General features: G+C 45.6%; 1 protein-coding gene and 1 long non-coding RNA gene across 2 annotated transcripts in view; one reads left to right on the top strand and one right to left on the bottom strand.

The window, feature by feature from the left end:
• The window catches only part of pde4a (phosphodiesterase 4A, cAMP-specific), a 245,506-nt gene that overhangs the window by 123,409 nt on the left and 101,302 nt on the right, over window positions 1-20,795 (bottom strand). The window lies entirely within an intron of this gene.
• Window positions 6,657-18,706, top strand: LOC137304260 (uncharacterized). Its single transcript, XR_010958532.1, has 2 exons — window positions 6,657-7,442; window positions 18,170-18,706. It is a non-coding gene; the product is annotated as an uncharacterized lncRNA (long non-coding RNA).

The following is a 20,795-nucleotide window of genomic DNA, read 5'->3' as shown; positions in this document are numbered from 1 at the left end:
TTCTAGCACATCGCATAAGACAGCCTGAGAGCTGATTATCACACAGTTACATCTCAATTAGTTAACAGCTACCTCATAATCGGCATTACAACACACATCAATAAAGCTTTAGTGATGCCGAGCAGGATACTGCAATTCAGATTTACAGTTCGGTACCCAGTATATTACCACATGTGAGTGCAGTTGGACGCAGCTTGTTTCTCAGGGGTACAAGTTGTTATACACAGGCTCTCGAAGGGTTAGTGTATGGTAAGGACTCCTACTGCCCCCAGAGTGGGGGGGTTTCATTAAGAATTCATGAGGCTCGGCAGCTTATCGCTGCCCAGAGAAACAGCCGACAGGTTGGAAATATGTCAAAAGCAAAATACTGCGGATGCTGGAAATCTGCAATAAAGACGGAAAATGCTGGAAAGCTGAGCAGGCCAGGCCTCGTCCGTGGAGAGAGAAACAGAGTTAACGTTTCAGGTCAAAGACCTTTCGTCAGAACTGGAAGTATGTGACTGTGTGACTCCCATGGAACCTGTAACAGGTCTCATGTGACCAAAGACTATGAGGTGGGCAGTGCCATTCGATTTGGACCATTTGAGCTTAGAGTCAGCTGGCCATATAAGTAGGATGGGAGGAGACGCTGTGTAACACGCTGTGTGATTGCTGTGTACAAAACAATTCATTTTCAAAGACTAAACCCCCAGCACCACCACCTCCCCCAATGACTAAGGAGGTAAGTGCTATCCATCATCCCCATTGGACAGCGGGTGTTGGGTGAGGACAGGATCAGATTGTGCTGTGATGCACCCATGGTTGAGTAGCTTGTCAATGCTCACTGTGCAGTTTAGCAATGGTCATTAGGATGAAGTACCAGAGAGTGCCTGTAGCACACCCTGCACTCCAGCAAGAGTTAGCACCTTCTGGAAAGAGGAGAAGAGAGAGAAGCAGAGAAGATAATTGGAGGGAAACATTCTAAAATAAATGTTGTAAAAAGACACCAGTTTGGGGTGAAGTGAATTCAAAGAAACTTGAAACATATGTTCCTGATACCCACAATAAATAGTGTTAAAACCTATAAATAATGGATAAATTGGGATTTCTCCACCATCTGGAATCTTCAGGATTTAATGCAAGTATCTGACACTGGAGGAGGTGTTCCCAGCCCCACATCTCTGCCGTCTGCTTCTTAATTCCATTTACAGCTCTATTTCCCCATTTTGCAGTCAGCTGCACATTTCAGGTACATTACTGCTTAAGCACTGAACAGGGAATTGAGATTTTACAGACAGACAGACAGAGACACACACACAAACACTCCTGCACAGATAACAATATATAAGTGAGGGGTGTTATTTTTCTCTCCTTGGCTGTCACCTGCCATCAGAAATCATGTATAATTAATTCACCTGCCACTGTGAATGATTAAACTTGGATCAAGCTACTTCATCAAAATAAACTCTGTGCAACCTGAGACTTGAAACGGCAATTCTCCAGCTAAAACCGACTGCAGACAGCTGACAGTGCTGTGTATTGAGTGGTGTTCGGTGCTGTGTATTGAGCGGTGTTCGGTGCTGTGTATTGAGCGGTGTTCGGTGCTGTGTATTGAGCGGTGTTCGGTGCTGTGTATTGAGCGGTGTTCGGTGCTGTGTATTGAGCGGTGTTCGGTGCTGTGTATTGAGCGGTGTTCGGTGCTGTGTATTGAGCGGTGTTCGGTGCTGTGTATTGAGCGGTGTTCGGTGCTGTGTATTGAGCGGTGTTCGGTGCTGTGTATTGAGCGGTGTTCGGTGCTGTGTATTGAGCGGTGTTCGGTGCTGTGTATTGAGCGGTGTTCGGTGCTGTGTATTGAGCGGTGTTCCGTGCTGTGTATTGAGCGCTGTTCGGTGCTGTGTATTAAGCGGTGTTCGGTGCTGTGTGTTGAGCGGTGTTCGGTGCTGTGTATTGAGCGGTGTTCGGTGCTGCGTGTTGAGCGGTGTTCGGTGCTGCGTGTTGAGCGGTGCTCGGTGCTGTGTATTGAACGGTGCTCGGTGCTGTGTATTGAGCGGTGTTCGGTGCTGTGTGTTGAGCGGTGTTCGGTGCTGTGTATTAAGTGGTGTTCGGTGCTGTGTATTAAGCGGTGTTCGGTGCTGCGTGTTGAGCGGTGTTCGGTGCTGCGTGTTGAGCGGTGTTCGGTGCTGCGTGTTGAGCGGTGTTCGGTGCTGTGTATTGAGCGGTGTTCGGTGCTGTGTATTGAACGGTGCTCGGTGCTGCGTGTTGAGCGGTGTTCGGTGCTGTGTATTGAACGGTGCTCGGTGCTGCGTGTTGAGCGGTGTTCGGTGCTGCGTATTGAACGGTGCTCGGTGCTGCGTATTGAGCGGTGTTCGGTGCTGCGTGTTGAGCGGTGTTCGGTGCTGCGTGTTGAGCGGTGTTCGGTGCTGCGTGTTGAGCGGTGTTCGGTGCTGCGTGTTGAGCGGTGTTCGGTGCTGTGTATTGAACGGTGCTCGGTGCTGCGTGTTGAGCGGTGTTCGGTGCTGTGTGTTGAGCGGTGTTCGGTGCTGTGTATTGAACGGTGTTCGGTGCTGTGTATTGAGCGGTGTTCGGTGCTGTGTATTGAGCGGTGCTCGGTGCTGCGTGTTCAGCGGTGTTCGGTGCTGCGTATTGAGCGGTGCTCGGTGCTGTGTATTGAACGGTGCTCGGTGCTGCGTGTTGAGCGGTGTTCGGTGCTGCGTGTTGAGCGGTGTTCGGTGCTGTGTATTGAACGGTGTTCGGTGCTGTGTGTTGAGCGGTGTTCGGTGCTGTGTATTGAGCGGTGCTCGGTGCTGTGTATTGAGCGGTGCTCGGTGCCGCGTATTGAGCGGTGCTCGGTGCTGCGTGTTGAGTGGTGTTCGGTGCTGTGTGTTGAGCGGTGTTCGGTGCTGCGTGTTGAGCGGTGTTCGGTGCTGTGTATTGAGCGGTGTTCGGTGCTGTGTATTGAGCGGTGCTCGGTGCTGCGTGTTCAGCGGTGTTCGGTGCTGCGTATTGAGCGGTGCTCGGTGCTGCGTGTTGAGCGGTGTTCGGTGCTGTGTATTGAGCGATGTTCGGTGCTGCGTATTGAGCGGTGCTCGGTGCTGCGTATTGAGCGGTGCTCGGTGCTGTGTATTGAGCGGTGCTCGGTGCTGCGTGTTGAGCGGTGTTCGGTGCTGTGTATTGAGCGGTGCTCGGTGCTGCGTGTTGAGCGGTGTTCGGTGCTGTGTATTGAGCGGTGCTCGGTGCTGCGTGTTGAGCGGTGTTCGGTGCTGCGTGTTGAACGGTGTTCGGTGCTGCACGTTGAACGGTGTTCAGTGCTGTGTATCGAGCGGTGTTTGTTGCTGTGTATTGAGTGGTGTTTGGTGCTGTGTTTTGAGCGGTGTTCGGTGCTGTGTATTGAGCGGTGTTTGGTGCTGTGTATTGAGCGGTGTTCAGTGCTGTGTATTGAGCAGTGTTCAGTGCTGTGTATTCAGCGGTGTTCGGTGCTGTGTATTGAGCGGTGTTTGGTGCTGTATATTGAGTGGTGTTCAGTGCTGTGTATTGAGCGGTGTTCGGTGCTGTGTATTGAGCGGTGTTTGGTGCTGTGTATTGAGCGGTGTTCGGTGCTGTGTATTGAGCGGTGTTTGGTGCTGTGTATTGAGCGGTGTTTGGTGCTGTGTATTGAGTGGTGTTCAGTGCTGTGATTTATTACACACTGTGTCAGATAGTCCAGGGACTGCTGGTGTTCATATAACTGTACAGCACAGAAGGAGGCCATTCGGCCCATCGTGCCTATGCGGGCTCTTTGAAAGAGCTATCCAATTAGTCCCACTGCCCTGCAGATTTTTCATTTTCAAATATTTATCCAATTCCCTTTTGAAAGTTATTATTGAATCTGCTTCCACCGCCCTTTCAGGCAGCGCATTCCAGATCAGAACAACTCGATGAGTAAAAAATTCTCCCCATTTCCCCCCTGCCTTTTTTTGCCAATTATTTTAAATCTGAGTCCTCTGGTTACCGACCCTCTTACCAGTGGAAACAGTTTCTCCCTGTCTACTCTATCAAAGCCCCTCAAAATTTTGAACCCCTCTATTAAATCTCACCATAACCTCCCTCTGCTCTAAGGAGAACAATCCCAGCTCCTCCAGATAACTGAAGTCCCTCATCCCTGGTATCATTCTAGTAAATCTCCTCTGCACCCTCTCTAAAGCCTTCACATCCTTCCTAAAGTGCGGTGCCCAGAATTACATAGGAACAGGAGGAGGCCATTCAGCCCCTCGTGCCTGCTCCGCCATTTGATAAGATCATGGCTGATCTGTGATCTAACTCCATATACCTGCCTTTGGCCCATATCCCTTAATATCTTTGGTTGCCAAAAAGCTATCTATCTCAGATTTAAATTTAGCAATTGAGCTAGCATCAATTGCCGTTTGCGGAAGAGAGTTCCAAACTTCTACCACCCTTTGTGTGTAGAAATGTTTTCTAATCTCACTCCTGAAAGGTCTGGCTCTAATTTGGGACACAATCCTCCAGCTGAGGTCTAACCAGTGATTTATAAAGGTAAAGCATAACTTCCTTGCTTTTGTACTCTATGCCTCTATTTATAAAGCCTGCTTTTTGAACAGCCTTCTCAATTTCTCCTGCCACCTTCAAAGATTTGAGTATGTAAACCCCCAGGCCTCTCTGATCCTGCACCCCCTTTAAAATTGTACCATTTGTTGATATTGCATCTCCTCATTCTTCACATTTCTCTGCATTAAATTACATCTGCCATGTTTCTGCCCATTTCACCAGCCTGTCTATGTCCTCTTGAAGTCTACTACTGTCTTCCTCACTGTTTACTGCACTTCCAACCTTTGTGTCATCTGCAAACTTTGAAATTATTCCCCCGATACCCAAGTCCAGGTCTTTAATATATATCAAAAACATGTATTAATGTTCAGTGCTGTGTTTTATCTCCCAATGTCAGGTAGCCCAGGGACAGATTCTAGAATTCTAGATTCTAGAACGGTCCCAGTGGATTGGAATGTAGCAAATGTAATCCCGCTATTCAAAAAAGGAGGAAGAGAGAAAACAGGGAACTACAGGCCTGTTAGCCTCTCATCGGTCGTTGGGAAAATGCTGGAATTCATTATTAAGGAAGTGGTATCAGGGCACTTAGAAAATCATAATATGATTAGGCAGAGTCAACATGGTTTTATGAAAGGGAAATCGTGTTTGACAAATCTACTGGAATTTTTTGAGGGTGTAACTAGCAGGGTAGATAAAGTGGAACCAGTGGATGTAGTATATTTGGATTTTGAAAAGGCATTCGATAAGGTGTCACATAAAAGGTTGTTACACAAGATAAGGGCTCATGGGGTTGGGGTAATATATTAGCATGGATAGAGGATTGGTTAAAGGACAGAAAACAGAGAGTAGGGATAAACGGGTCATTCTCAGGTTGGCAGGCTGTAACTAGTGGGGTGCCACAAGGATCGGTGCTTGGGCCTCAGCTATTTACAATCTATATTAATGACTTAGATGAAGGGACCGAGTGAACTGTATCCAAGTTTGCTGATACAAAGCTTGGTGGGAAAGTGAGCTGTGAGGAGGACACAAAGAGTCTGCAAAGGGATATCGACAGGTTAAGTAAGTGGGAAAGAAGGTGGCAGATGGAGTATAATGTGGGGAAATGTGAGGTCATTCACTTTGGTAGGAAAAATAGAAAAACAGAATAATTTTTAAATGATGAGAAATTATTAAATGTTGGTGTTGAGAGAAATTTGGGTGTCCTCATACAAGAAACACAAAAAGTTAATATGCAGGTACAGCAAGCAATCAGGAAGGCAAATGGTATGTTGGCCTTAATTGCAAGGGGGCTGGAGTGCAGAAGTCCTGTTACAATTGTATAGGGCCTTAGTGAGACCACACCTGGAGTACTGTGTACAGTTTTGGTCTCCTTACCTAAGGAAGGATATACTTGCCTCAGAGGCGGTGCAATGAAGGTTCACTAGATTGATTCCTGGGATGAGAGGGTTGTCCTGTGAGGAAAGATTGAGTGGAATAGGCCGATACTCTCTGCAGTTCAGAAGAATGAGAGGTGATCTCATTCAAACATATAAGATTCTGAGGGGGTTTGACAGGGTAGATGCCGAGAGGCTGTTTCCCCTGGCTGGAGAGTCTAGAACTAGGGGGCATAGTCTCAGGATAAGGGGTCGGCCATTTAGGACTGAGATGAGGAGGAATTTCGTCACTCAGAATCTTTGGAATTCTCTACCCCAGAGGGCTGTGGATGCTCAGTCGTTGAGTATATTCAAGGCTGAGATAGATACATTTTTAGGCACTAAGGGAATCAAAGGATATGGGGATCTGGCAGGAAAGTGGAGTTGAGGTCGAAGATCAGCCATGATCTGACTGAATGGCGGAGCAGGCTCGAGGGGCCGTATGGCCGACTCCTGCTCCTATTTCTTATGTTTTGATGACAGCTGGTGAGCTGCCGTCAGCTCTGGTGATATTGCAAGGCTGAACCCACGTCAGCAGAGAAGCTGAGATGATTGTTTTTAGAGGCTCTGAGAGATCGTCAGTGTCAGATACAAGATCCTCCTCCGTCGCCAGCACTCACAGTATAAATAGCCCGGGGTCGTCACTTCTGACAACAGCACAAACGTCGCTTTTCTTGAGTCTTGTGATCTGCCATCACATTAGCCGCCTCCTGGGCCAGCCAGTTGAACATGTGGAGCAGGGTCTGTGTGTTTGCTGTTTTGGCTTCAGAACTCAGAGCTGCTCCGTGTTTTGGTTTTTAAATAATTTTATTTATCTACAGCTTTTGATGCTCAAACACGCTAGACGTGCAGTCCCAGACACACCAGATGTGGAGTCGCAGACACACCAGATGTGGAGTCGCAGACACACCAGATGTGGAGTCGCAGACACATCAGACCAGGAGTCGCAGACACACCAGATGTGGAGTTGCAGACATACCAGATGTGGAGTCACAGACACATCAGACCAGGAGTCGCAGACACACCAGATGTGGAGTTGCAGACATACCAGATGTGGAGTCGTAGACACATCAGACCAGGAGTCGCAGACACACCAGATGTGGAGTCGCAGACACATCAGACCAGAGTCGCAGGCACAGATTGAAGGGATATTACCCCTTACAATTGTCTTGAATTTCACGGCTTCCTGATTCCATCCTTGTCCAATTCACAACTAAACCTGCTCATTAATTTGAAAGGATAGCTGGGCAGGATAGGACACGAGTTGAAAACAAGTTCACGCAAAATGTGACTGTTTTGACTCCTGTCGTGGTGGCTTAATTTAATTTTTTGAGTAAATCTTGTTCTTAAGGAACTTTGGTTGAATTTTCGCTTGCTCGTCAACAAGTGAACAATGTGGGTGAACAACAGTGTGTGGTCATTAAATCATCCTGTGCTCTATCGATTACTAGTGAAACAAATAACACAAGCTAACAACTGGAGCAGAGGCCGGTAGCATTAAAATGACAGGTAACATCGTACTGACACCTTTATACCTTGTAAACTGAGGGTTCCCAGGTTCAGTGACACAGTGAGTTGCATCTCATGTTGTGATACAGACTGTATCCTGAGCAGACCCTTGGAGGGGGTGGGAGGCAGAGGGGGACTTGTTATAATTATTACTTAGGAGGCTGTACGTCACGACCCACTCCCCTGTGAAAGGGGACCGAATGGATAGATCTGTTAGCCAACAGGACATGGAATAAATCAGCCTGTGTGCTCCCCGTTCCATCCTGGCTTTGAGCTGCGAAGAGTTTTAATGATGGTTTATTGATAAACTAATTAATTTTATGTTCATGAAAAGGAAGGATGTTAATGTTGGAATGAAACAGTTTACATTTCAGGGACCCAGTATCAGCATCAGGTCAGGTACAATATCAATAGATCCCTCTACAGGGCAGGTCAGATACAGAGTAAAGCTCCCTCTACACTGTCCCATCAAACACTCCCAGGGCAGGTACAGGGTTAGATACAGAGTAAAGCTCCCTCTACACTGTCCCATCAAACACTCCCAGGGCAGGTACAGGGTCAGATACAGAGTAAAGCTCCCTCTACACTGTTCCATCAAACACTCCCAGGGCAGGTATAGCATGGGTTAGGTACAGAGTAAAGCTCCCTCTACACTGTCCCATCAAACGCTCCCAGGGCAGGTACAGCACGGGTTAGATACAGAGTAAAGCTCCCTCTACACTGTCCCATCAAACACTCCCCGGGGAAGGCATAGCACGGGTTAGATGCAGAGTAAAGCTCCCTCTACACTGTCCCATCAAACACTCCCCAGGGCAGGTACAGCACGGGTTAGATACAGAGTAAAGCTCCCTCTACACTGTCCCATCAAACACTCCCAGGGCAGGTACAGCACGGGTTAGGTACAGAGTAAAGCTCCCTCTACACTGTCCCATAAAACAATGAATTCAAAGTCAGGTCCAGAGGTAAAAGGCCGACTCCAATTCTCTGACCCATTCAGACTTGTGCCATGAAAACCTCTGCTTAACTGTTTGGACGTACGAAAAGTGTCACTGGGGAAAATCTTGTGCTACAATTAGTGTCCTCAAATCGAGTGGTTTCCACACCTTTATAATTACAAAAATATACTCTAAATTGCATATTCTGTGACATGGATAGAACATGATAAAAGCATGTTGTGCAGTAAGAAAGTCAAGGCCCATGAAGGTGAGTTGAACTGTGAGACTCTCTTATATCTGGATAACCTTCATTTCTCCAATGACAGCACTTCCCTCATCAAACTGGCACGCAGAGCTCCTGAACTGGAAGGTGCTGTTCGCTCAAACTCTCAACGTTCTATAGGAAGAACCATTCGCAAACAGCCCTGGGGTCTTATACATGTTTAATTAGCTTTGCCATTACAAGTTTATCTCTGTAACGGATATAGTTATGAAGACTTCCCAAATTCCACTTAGAGGGTACGACATGGTGGCCATTATTGAGACATGGCTGCAAGACGGTCAGGACTGGGAACTGAATATACCAGGTTATAAGGTCTATGGGAAGGAGAGGGAAACTGGTAGACGGAGGAATAGCCTTCGTGATTAAGGATGAAATTACTTCAATGATAAGGGAGGATATAACGAGAGGTAAGCAGGCAGAGGAGACTTTATGGGTAGAATTAAGAAGTAGAAAAGGATTTAAGACTGTAGTGGGAGTTGTGTATAGGCCCCCTGGTAGCAGCTGTGAAGTGGCAGAATGTATAAATGCAGAGGTTAGACAAGCATGTAGCAAAGGCAGAGTGGTTTTAATGGAGGATTTTAACTTTCATATTGATTGAGATAAGCAGACGAGCTCATGTCAGAAAGTTAGTGAATTTCTTGAGTGTGTTCAGGACAGCTTTCTGCAACAATATGTCCTAGAACCAACAAGGGGGCAGGCCATATTAGATTTAATAATGAGCAATGAGCCAGATTTAGTTAACAGCCTAACGGTGTGTGAACATTTATCTAATAGCGATCATAATATGATCGAGTTCAACGTCGTGTTTGAAAGGGAGAAACCCGTATCGGTTACTAAGATTCTAAATTTAGGTAAGGCCGACTTTAACGGGACAAGACAGAGACTGTCCACAGTAAACTGGGCAAATCTGTTAATGGGTAAAACGACAGAAGATCAGTGGGAGTGTTCAAAAAAGAATTTAACGTGATACAGAACCAGTTTATATCCCTAAGGGGCAAGAGCTCTACTTGCCAAAAAAAACAGCCATGGACGACAAAAGAGGTAAAAGAACAACATCAAACTAAAAGAAAAAGCATTCAAAAACGCAAAAAAAAGCACAGATTCTGGCGACTGGGAGAGATACAAAGAACAGCAAAGGGTGACAACACAGATAGTAAGAGCTACAACAAGGGAGTATGAAGAGAAACTTGCAACAGATATCAAAATCAACACAAGAAACTTTTACAATTATATTAGGAAATAGAGGGTGGTCAAGAGCAATGTGGGCCCCTTAAACACTGATAATGGTGATATTGTAAATTAAAATAAGGAAATGGCGGACATGTTAAATAATTACTTTGCGTCAGTATTTACAATAGGGGAAGAGGCTAGCATGCCGGACACCCCAAGAAAACTAATTTTGAATCAGGGATGGGGACTCACGTAAGCAAATTAACAGTAATGAAGAAAATAATGGCTCTAAAGAGTGACAAATCCCCAGGACCAGATGGTTTCCATCCCAGGATTTTAAAGGAAGTAGATGAGAACATTGCAGAAGCCCTAACAATAATCTTCCAAAATCCTCTTGATTCTGGAACCGTTCCTTTAGATTGGAAAATTGCACATCACTCCACTATTTAAGAAAGATGAGAGAAGGAAACTGGGGAATTGTAGACCAGTTAGCCTAACATCTGTTGTTGGGAAATTACTAAAGTCTGTAGTTAAGGATAGAGCGACTGAACACCTTGAAAATTTTCAGCTGATCAGAGAGAGCCAGCACGGATTTGTGAAAGGTAGGTCGTGCCTGACAAACCTGATTGAATTTTTTGAAGAGGTGACTAAAGTAGTGGACAGGGGAATGTCTATGGATGTTATTTATATGGACTTCCAGAAGGCATTCGATAATGTCCCACATAAGAGACTGTTAGCTAAAGTTGAAGCTCATGGAATTGAGGGCAAATTATTGACCTGGTTAGGAAATTGGCTGAGCGGCAGGAGACAGAGAGTAGGGATAATGGGCAGGTACTCAAATTGGCAGGATGTGACTAGTGGTGTCCCACAAGGGATCTGTGTTGGGGCCTCAACTATTCACTGTATTTATTAACGACTTAGATGACGGGATAGAGAGCCACATATCCATGTTTGCCGATGACACAAAGATAGGCAGCATTGTAAGCAGTGTAGATGGATGCATAAAATTACAGAGAGATATTAATAGATTAAGCGAATGGGCAAAACTGTGGCAAATGGATTTCAACGTAGGCAAGTGTGAGGTCATCCACTTTGGACCTAAAAAGGATAGAACAGAGTACTTTCTAAATGGTGAAAAACTCAAAATAGTGGAGCTCCAAAGAGACTTAGGGGTTCATGTACATAGATCATTAAAATGTCATGGACAGATACAGAAAATAATCAAAAAGGCTAATGGAATGTTGGCCTTTATATCCAGAGGACTAGAATACAAGGGGGCAGAAGTTATGCTGCAGCTGTACAAAATCCTGGTTGGACCACACCTGGAGTACTGTGTTCAGTTCTGGGCACCGTACCTTAGGAAGGATATATTGGCCTTGGAGGGAGTGCAGTATAGATTTACTAGGACTCCAAGGGTTAAATTATGAGGAGAGATTACACAATCTAGGGCTGTATTGCCTGGAATTTAGAAGATTAAGGGGTGACTGAACAAAGTTTTCAAGATATTAAGGGGAACTGATCGGGTAGATAGAGAGAAACTATTTCCGCTAGTTGGGGAGTCTAGGACTAGGGGACACAGCCTAAAAATGAGAGCCAGGACTTTCAGGAGTAAAGTTAGGAAACACTTCTACACACAAAGGGTGGTAGAAGTTTGGAACTCTCTTCCGCGAACAGCAGTTGATGCTAGCTCAATTGTTAATTTTAAATCTGAGATTGGTAGATTTTTGTTAACCAAAGGTATTAAGGTGTGGAGATGCCGGTGATGGACTGGGGTTGACAAATGTAAGGAATCTTACAACACCAGGTTATAATCCAACAGTTTTATTTGAAAATCACAAGCTAACCTGACGAAGGAGAAAGCCTCCGAAAGCTTGTGATTTTCAAATAAAACTGTTGGACTATAACCTGGTGTTGTAAGATTCCTTACAAAGGTATTAAGGGATATGGGGCTAAGACGGGTATGTGGAGTTAGGTCACAGATCAGCCATGATCTCAATGAATGGAAGTACAGGTTTGAGGGGCTAAATGGCCTACTCCTGTTCCTATGTTCCCCAGTAGACACAAGGAAATTTGCTCTGAATGAACTCATTCTCAAGTCTTTCAAACTTGTACAGTGTACGTTGATCATGATGGATATAAAGCTAAAAAATGAACTATTCTGGGTAGACATCACTAATGCTAAAAATCACTGGGAATATGCTTTGGATCACATGGTCAGCATAAGGAGGACAATTTTCTCCATGAAGAGATAGAAAGGGTATATGAGAACAGGAAAGTTACGTGAATGGCAGACTTTAATCAACCTAATATAAACTGGGAATACCCAAGTAGTTTAGAATCGGTGTTGACGATGTGATGCAGGACTGTTTCTTGACACAGTGCTCAAGGAAGCCAAAAGAGGCAACATTCATCTTGACCTGGTATTTGGAAATGGCCCAAGAAAGTGTATAAGATATGGACCAGGGGGAACTCCTTCGGACAGTGACCACAAGCTGTTAGTGTGTGTGTGTGTGAGTGTGTCGGTGTGTTGTGTTTGTGTTGAGTGTGTGTGTGTGTGTTTGTGTGTTGGTGTGTGTGTTTGTGTTTAGTGTGTGTTGGTGTGTGTGTTTGTGTTTAGTGTGTGTGTTTGTGTTTAGTGTGTGTTGGTGTGTGTGTTTGTGATTAGTGTGTGTTGGTGTGTGTGTTTGTGTTTAGTGTGTGTGTTGGTGTGTGTGTTTGTGTTTAGTGTGTGTGTTGGTGTGTGTGTTTGTGTTTAGTGTGTGTGTTGGTATGTGTGTATTAGTGTTTGTGACCCTCCGCGATCTCTGCGGCCCTCCAACTCTTGCCTCTGGTGCATCCCCCACTCCCTTCGCCCCACCGTGCCTCCAACTGCCTAGGGCCTTTGCTCTGGAATTCCCCCCTAAACTTCTCCGCCTCTCTCTCCTCTTAGAAAGAGCCGGCACAGGCTCGATGGGCTGAATGGCTTCATTCTGTGCTGTAACCATTCTATGATTCCTCTTTTAAGATGCTCCTTAACACCTACCTCTTTAATAAAGCTAAACTGTCCTAATATCTCCTTATGTGGCTCGGTGTCAAATTTTGTTTGATAATCACTCCTGTGAAGCGCCTTGGGACGTTTTACCACATTAAAGGCGCTATATAAATGCAAGCTTTTGTTGTCGTAATGTGTGTGTGTGTGTTAGTGAGTGGTGGGTACTGTAACGATAGGGAAGACACTTTAATAATATTATTAAAATATCACAGGAGAGCAATATCCTCTCCTTGCTATTTGTACAGATATGTTGAACACACAGACAGGACACATTTACGAGGTAATTATTCCCCAGCTGACAGTTACCCTGAAAAGCTACAGCTGTGCGCACCGAAGCAGAGAAGAATAAGGGAAGATCGAACAGGAGTACGGAAATTATGAATAGGTTTGAGAAGATAAACAGTAAAAGATTATTTCCACCAGTCAGTGAATAAACTCAGGGTTAATACTCGAAGCATAAAGGGGGAGAGGAGAAGAATCTTTTCACACAGGGAATTATTAGAATATAGAATACATTACCACAAGATGCAATCGAAGCCAAGTCTGTCATGGCATTTAAGAGGAATTAGGTTAAAATTTGAAAAGGAAAAATAATAATAGATTTGAGGAAGAGCAGGGAAATGGAAGTAGAGACTCTAACATGGAGCTGGCACAGGGACAGGCAGGGTGGGCCGAGTGGCCTCTTTGTGTGCTGCAATTTTTATGGTTCTTGAACAAGTTAAACTTTCTGTCTCCATAACAACAGTCATTGCACTCCAAAAAAAGGAAGTGTTGGATGAGGCATTGTAGAGGGAGCTTTACTCTGTATCTGACCCTGTACCTGCCCTGGGAGTGTTTGATGGGACAGTGTAGAGGGAGCTTTACTCTGTATCTGACCCTGTACCTGCCCTGGGAGTGTTTGATGGGACAGTGTAGAGGGAGCTTTACTCTGTATCTAACCCATGCTGTACCTGCCCTGGAGTTCTTGAAGTTGACACTAGTGCCTGATTTCTCTTACCTCGATAAGCACAAAATTCACTCAAAAATACAGCATTAAAATACCCTTAGAATGGAAATTGCAGCACACAGTACAGAGTGCGTGAGGTCAGCACAGACGCTGATATAAAGGTCAGTGTTGGGAAGGTGAAGATATGATTGCAATGAGGAGACAGCTCTCAAACTGAAATGCATCATTTCACTGCCTCTGGGACAGACAGCACCGTGCGTGTCAGCACCAATCTCCCATCCACTCAACGGGATCACACAGATCACAGCACATTCACAGTATCACAGGCATTCACCCAGACAGTCAAACAGGGCCTAACAAAACAGGCTGGAGAAATTGGGATTGTTGTGCTATTTTGCCATGTATATTTAACACCGCTGATGCCTCAGCTAGCGGAGGCAATGTGTAGCCAAGAACGCAGAACAGGCAGGTCTCAGGTTCAACTCTTCGTCTGCGCTGATCTCAGGGAGCTGTTGGCCTCAGTACCCGTGAGCAAGGGACGGGAGGAGAAAAAAAGTCAGCTCCTGATTCCACTCCTCATTCCCATCTGGTGACCCCATGTGGAGGTGAGGACAGGTCTGGAGCAGGCTCCGCCGTGAGGTTCTGACCAGATACCCTACTGACAGTCCTACGATGTGTTGGAGAGCTGCAGCTGTGGTGGGACTGACCCCCAGCAAGAATTAGCACCTTCAGAATTGTCGAGTGCAAATTGCCTGCCGTAGCTGAGGCTCATACAATCATAGAAAGTTACAGCACAGAAGGCGGCCTTTCAGCCCATCGGGTCCACGCCGGCCAAAAATGAGCCATCCAGCTTAATCCCACTTTCCAGCACTTGGTCCTTGCTGGGGGTGAGTTCCACCGCAGCTGCAGCCCTGCAACACATCGCAGGACAGTCCACTCTCCCTATGTGAGAGTCAGCAGGGTATCTGGTCAGAACCTCACGGCGGAGCCTGCTCCAGTCCTGTCCCCACCTCCACATGGGGTCACCAGATGGGAATGAGGTTACAGCACTTCAGGTGCTCATCCAGGTACTTTATAAATGAGTTGAGGGTTTCTGCCTCGACCACCCTCTCACGCAGTGAGTTCCAGACCCCCACCACCCTCTGGGTGAAAAACATTCTCCTCAGTTCCCCTCTAATCCTTCTACCAATTACTTTAAATCTATGCCCCCTGGTCACTGACCCCTTTGCAAAGGGAAATAGGTCCTCCCTATCCACTCTATCTAGACCAGTCATCATTTTATACACCTCAATTAAATCTCCCCTCAGATTCCTTTGTTCCAAAGAAAACAACCCCAGCCTATCCAATCTTTCCTCATAGCTAAAATTCTCCAGTCCTGGCAACACCCTCATAAATCTCTGTACCCTCTCGAGTGCAATCACATCTTTCCTGTAATGTGGTGACCAGAACTGTACACAGTACTCAAGCTGTGGCCTAACCAGTGTTTTATACAGTTCCAGCATAACCTCCCTGCTCTTATATTCTATGCCTCGGCTAATAAAAGAAAGTATCCCGTATGCCTTTTTAACCACCTTACCTACCTGTCCTGCTACCTTCAGGGATCTGTGGACATGCACTCCAAGGTCCCTCTGTTCCTCTACACCTCTCAGTATCCTCCCATTTATTGTGTATTCTCTTGCCTTGTTTGCCCTCCGCAAATGTATTACCTCACACTTCTCTAGATTGAATTCCATTTGCCACTTTTCTGCCCGCCTGACCAGTCCATTGACATCTTCCTGCAGTCTACAGCTTTCTTCCTCACTATCAACCACAAGGCCAATTTTTGTATAATCTGCAAACTTCTTAATCAAGCTCCCCACATTCAAGTCCAAATCATTAATATATTCTACAAAAAGCAAGGGACTGAGTACTGAGCCCTGCGGGACCCCACTGGAAACAGTCGTCCAGTCACAAAAACACCCATTGACCATTACCCTTTGCTTCCTGCCACTGAGCCAATTTTGGATCCAATTTGCCACATTCCCTTGGATCCCATGGGCTTGGACTTTTTTGACCAGTCTGCCATGTGGGACCTTGTCAAAAGCCTTGCTAAAATCCATGTAGACTACATCAAACATGTCACCCTCATCGACCCTCCTCGTCACCTCCTCAAAAAATTCAATCAAGTTAGTCAGACACGACCTTCCCTTAACAAATCCATGCTGACTGTCCTTGATTAACCCGTGCCTTTCTAAATAATGATTTATCCTGTCCCTCAGAAATGATTCCAATAATTCGCCCACCACCGAGGTTAGACTGACTGGCCTATAATTACTCGGTCTATCCTTTTCTCCCTTTTTAAAGAATGGTACAATGTTAGCAGTCCTCCAATCCTCCGGCACCACGCCTGTATCCAGGGAGGATTGGAAAATGATGGTCAGAGCCTCCGCTATTTCCTCCCTTGCTTCTTTTAACAGCCTGGGATACATTTCATCCAGGCCTGGCGATTTATCCACTTTCAAAGATGCTAAACCCCTTAATACTTCCTCTCTCACTATGTTTATCCCATCCAATATTTCACACTCCTCCTCCTTAACTACAATCTCTGCATCGTCCCCCTCTTTTGTGAAGACAGACGCAAAGTATTCATTAAGAACCAGACCCACATCATCCACCTCCACACATAGGTTACCTTTTTGGTCTCTAATGAGCCCTACTCTTTCCTCAGTTATCCTCTTGCTCTTTATGTATTTATAAAACATCTTTGGATTTTCCTTTACTTTACTTGCCAGTATTTTTTCATGCCCTCTCTTTGCTTTCCTAATTTCCTTTTTAATTTCACCCCTGCACTTTCTATACTCCTCTAGGCTTTCTGCAATATTGAACTCTCGGTGTCTGACATAAGCTTCCCTTTTTTGCCTTATCTTACCCTGTGTGCTCCTTGATATCCAGGGGGGGCTCTAGATTTGGGAGTCCCTCCCTTTTTCTTTGTGGGAACATGTTTACTCTGAACCCCTTGAATCTCCTCCTTGAATGTCTCCCACTGCTCTGACACTGATTTACCTTCAAGTAGCTGTTTCCAGTCCGCTTTTGCTGAATCACTTCTCAGCTTAGTAAAATTGGCCTTTTCCCAATTGAGAACTTTTACTCCTGTTCTATCTTTGTCCTTTTCCATAACTACTCTAAATCTAACTGAATTATGATCACTACCAGCAAAATGCTCTCCCACTGATACCCCTTCCACCTGCCCAGCTTCATTCCCTAAAACTAAGTCCAGAATTGCCCCAGTGCTTGTGTCTGAAGTGGGGCCTTACTGTCTGCCTCAATCACTGGACAAAGCCTTGAGCCCCATTGACAGGCCAAGTGCTGCCACGCAGATAGCATCAACTTGAGTGACACCGTGTCCTATATCACCACAGGGATCAGAATCGCATCGAACACAAGTGCCTCGACTCACTTCAAGGATTACACTGCACAGATTCAAATACTCTACTGACAACTACCAGCTCCAGAACTATACTCAGCCCCACTGACAGTGGCAGGGATTGGTGTTTGTTAAAAATATATATCCCAGACCTGTTAATGCAAGAAATGGACTGGGTCAGGCCATCGCTCCCAAACGGCTGCAGGTGGGGGCGCACCCAACAGATGCCTGGCAAAAAGCACTGAGTGCACAAGGGGTGCGTGATGGCCTCGGTTGTGGAATAAAGGAGCAGCGGAGAGAGCACAGTGAGAGCGGTGGGAATATAAAGTGCGGCAGCAGCGGAGATCGGGGAATAAAGGAGCAGCGGAGAGAGCACAGTGAGAGCGGTGGGGATATAAAGTGCGGCAGCAGCGGAGGCTTAGGAAGGATGTCAAAGCCTTAGAGATGGTGCAGAGGAGATTTACTAGAATGGTACCAGGGATGAAAGACTTCAGTTATGAGGAGAGACTGGAGAGGCTGGGAGTGTTCTCCTTAGAGCAGAGAGATGCTGTCTTTTGGATGAGACGTTAAATCGAGGCCCTGTCTGGCCTCTCAGGTGGATGTAAAAGATTCCATGGCATTCGACGAAGAGCAGAGGAGTTCTCCCGGGGGTCCTGGGCAATATTTATCCCTCAACCATCATCACTAAAACAGATTATCTGGTCATTATCACATTGAAGTTTGTGGGATCTTGCTGTGCGCAAATTGGCTGCCGCGTTTCCTACATTTCAACAGTGACAACACTTCAAATGTACCTCACTGACTGTAAAGCGCTTTGGGACGTCCTGAGTTTGTGAAAGGCACGATATAAATGCAAGTTCACTCTTTCTCTCTTTCTTTCTAGTGGAAATCCTGAAGTCTACAGACCGTTAAAACCAAACTTCACCTAATTACCTCTTCCTGTTCTATTTCAACCTCAGAGCTGTCCTGCACGATGGACCCGAATCCCCCAGGAATGGATCTGGGTGGGTGGGGTAGATACCTGCGCCTTCTCACGGTCGCCATCGTTTTGCGGGAAGTGTCTACTCCACTGAAGAAGTGTGGAGAGAAGAATCTAACAGCCAAGGGAAGGGGCACTGGTAGATGTGAACCAGTGTAAACCATTTCTTCAACAATCACAGACACTGCTGTCAACTGAATGGGAAATAAGAGACATTTTATAACTCAGCTGGCAGTCGCTGTGTGATGGTGAACAATGCTCCTACAGCCCAGCCCTCAGCAGTAATCACAATCATCAGCAGAGTCAATGTATGAGTCAGCGGCACAAACAGCACAGGGGCTGCACACGGCCGACAGATACCTTCACTCATCACCAACCGCAAGATTTATACCTGCCCTGACTGCACAGACTGGCCTGAGACTGACCCATGTCCTTCTATAACAATACAATTATCAAAAACGTTCATTCAAGGCATTAAATCAGATGAAGCTGAACAAATAAAACATGTTCTTGCTCAGTCACTTGTGCAACAAGTAAGAAAACGATCACAAATAACTGGATTGTTATTTTAGACACCACCACAAGCAGGACCTCAAAGGTAGTAATCTCCGGATTACTCCCAGTGCCACGCGCCAGTGAGTATAGAAACAGGAGGATAGAGCAGATGAATGCGTGGCTGGAGAGATGGTGCAGGAGGGAGGGCTTTAGATTCCTGGGTCATTGGGACCGGTTCTGGGGGAGGTGGGACCTGTATAAGCCGGACGGGTTGCATCTCAACAGGGCCAGGACCAATATCCTCGTGGGGAGGTTTGTGAGCGCTGTTGGGGAGGATTTAAACTAGATTGGCAGGGGGATGGAAACCTGAGCTTAGGTTCAGAAGGGAGAGAAGCAGAGCTGGAAATGGAAGGCAGAAAATTAGTGAGCGAGTTTGGAGGGCAGAGGAAACAAGGGTTAGAAAATAGACAATAAAGGAGTTTGGCAGTGCTTAATGGTATATACCTCAATGCGAGGAGTCTAGTGAATAAGGCAGATGAGCTGAGGGCACAGATAGACATGTTAAAGTACGATATCTTAGCTATTACTGAAACATGGCTTAAAGAGGGGCAGGAATGGCAGCTCAACATTCCTGGTTACAGGGTTTTCAGACGAGATAGAGAAGGGGATAAAAAAGGAGAAGGGGGGTGACAATATTGGTTAAAGGAACAATTACGGCTGTGAGGAGGGATGATATGTTAGAAGGACCATCAAATGAGGCCAAAAGGATAGATCCCCAGTCAGAGGGAGATAGAAGAGCAATTATGTAGGCAAATTTCTGAGAAGTGCAAAATCAATAGGGCAGTAATAGTCGGGGATTTCAACTACCCTAATATTAACTGGGATACAATCAGTGTAAAAGGTATAGAGGGCACAGAATTCTTAAAATACATTCAGGAGAATTTTTATACCAGTACATAGCAAGCTCAACAAGAGGGCGGGCAGTTCTGGACTTAGTTTTAGGGAATGAAGCCGGGCAGGTGGAAGGGGTATCAGTGGGAGAGCATTTTGGTGGTAGTGATCATAATTCAGTTAGATTTAGAGTAGTTATGGAAAAGGACAAAGATAGAACAGGAGTAAAAGTTCTCAATTGGGGAAAGGCCAATTTTACTAAGCTGAGAAGTGATTTAGCAAAAGTGGACTGGAAACAGCTACTTGAAGGTAAATCAGTGTCAGACAAGTGGGAGGCATTAAAGGGGTTCAGAGTAAACATATTCCCACAAAGAAAAAGGGTGGGACTCCCAAATCTAGAGCCCCCTGGATATCAAGGAGCATACAGGGTAAGATAAGGCAAAAAAGGGAAGCTTATGTCAGATACCGAGAGCTCAATACTGCAGAAAGCCTAGAGGAGTATAGAAAGTGCAGGGGTGAAATAAAAAGGAAATTAGGAAAGAAAAGAGAGGCCGTGAAAAAATACTGGCAAGTAAAAATCAAGAAAAATCCAAAGATGTTTTATAAATTCATAAAGAGCAAGAGGATAACTAAGGAAAGAGTAGGGCCTATTAGAGACCAAAAAGGTAACCTGTGTGTGGAGGTGGACGATGTGGGTATGGTGCTTAATGAATATTTTGCGTCTGTCTTCACAAAAGAGAGGGACGATGCAGAGATTGTAGTTAAGGAGGAGTGTGAAATATTGGATGGGATAAACATAGTGAGAGAGGAAGTATTAAGGGGTTTAGCATCTTTGAAAGTAGATAAATCACCAGGCCCGGATGAAATGTATCCCAGGGTGTTAAGAGAAGCCAGGGAGGAAATAGCGGAGGCTCTGACCATCATTTTCCAATCCTCTCTGGCTACAGGTGGGGTATCGGAGGATTGGAGGACTGCTAACTTTGTACTGTTGTTTAAAATGGGAAAGAGATAGACCGAGTAATTATAGGCCAGTCAGTCTATCCTGAGGGTTAGTGTTAATCGTCATTTAGAAAGGCACGGATTAATCAAGGACAGTCAGCATGGGTTTGTTAAGGGAAGGTCGTGTCTGACTAACTTGATTGAATTTTTTGAGGCGGTAACAAGGAGGGTCGATGAGGGTAGTGCATTTGATGTAATGAACATGGATTTTAGCAAGGCTT

Source organism: Heptranchias perlo, chromosome 37 (assembly GCF_035084215.1).
Source record: "Heptranchias perlo isolate sHepPer1 chromosome 37, sHepPer1.hap1, whole genome shotgun sequence".
Classification (NCBI taxonomy): Eukaryota; Metazoa; Chordata; class Chondrichthyes; order Hexanchiformes; family Hexanchidae; genus Heptranchias; species Heptranchias perlo.
Note: the sequence above shows the minus strand (reverse complement) of the source record. Positions and strands in the feature narration are given on the sequence as shown.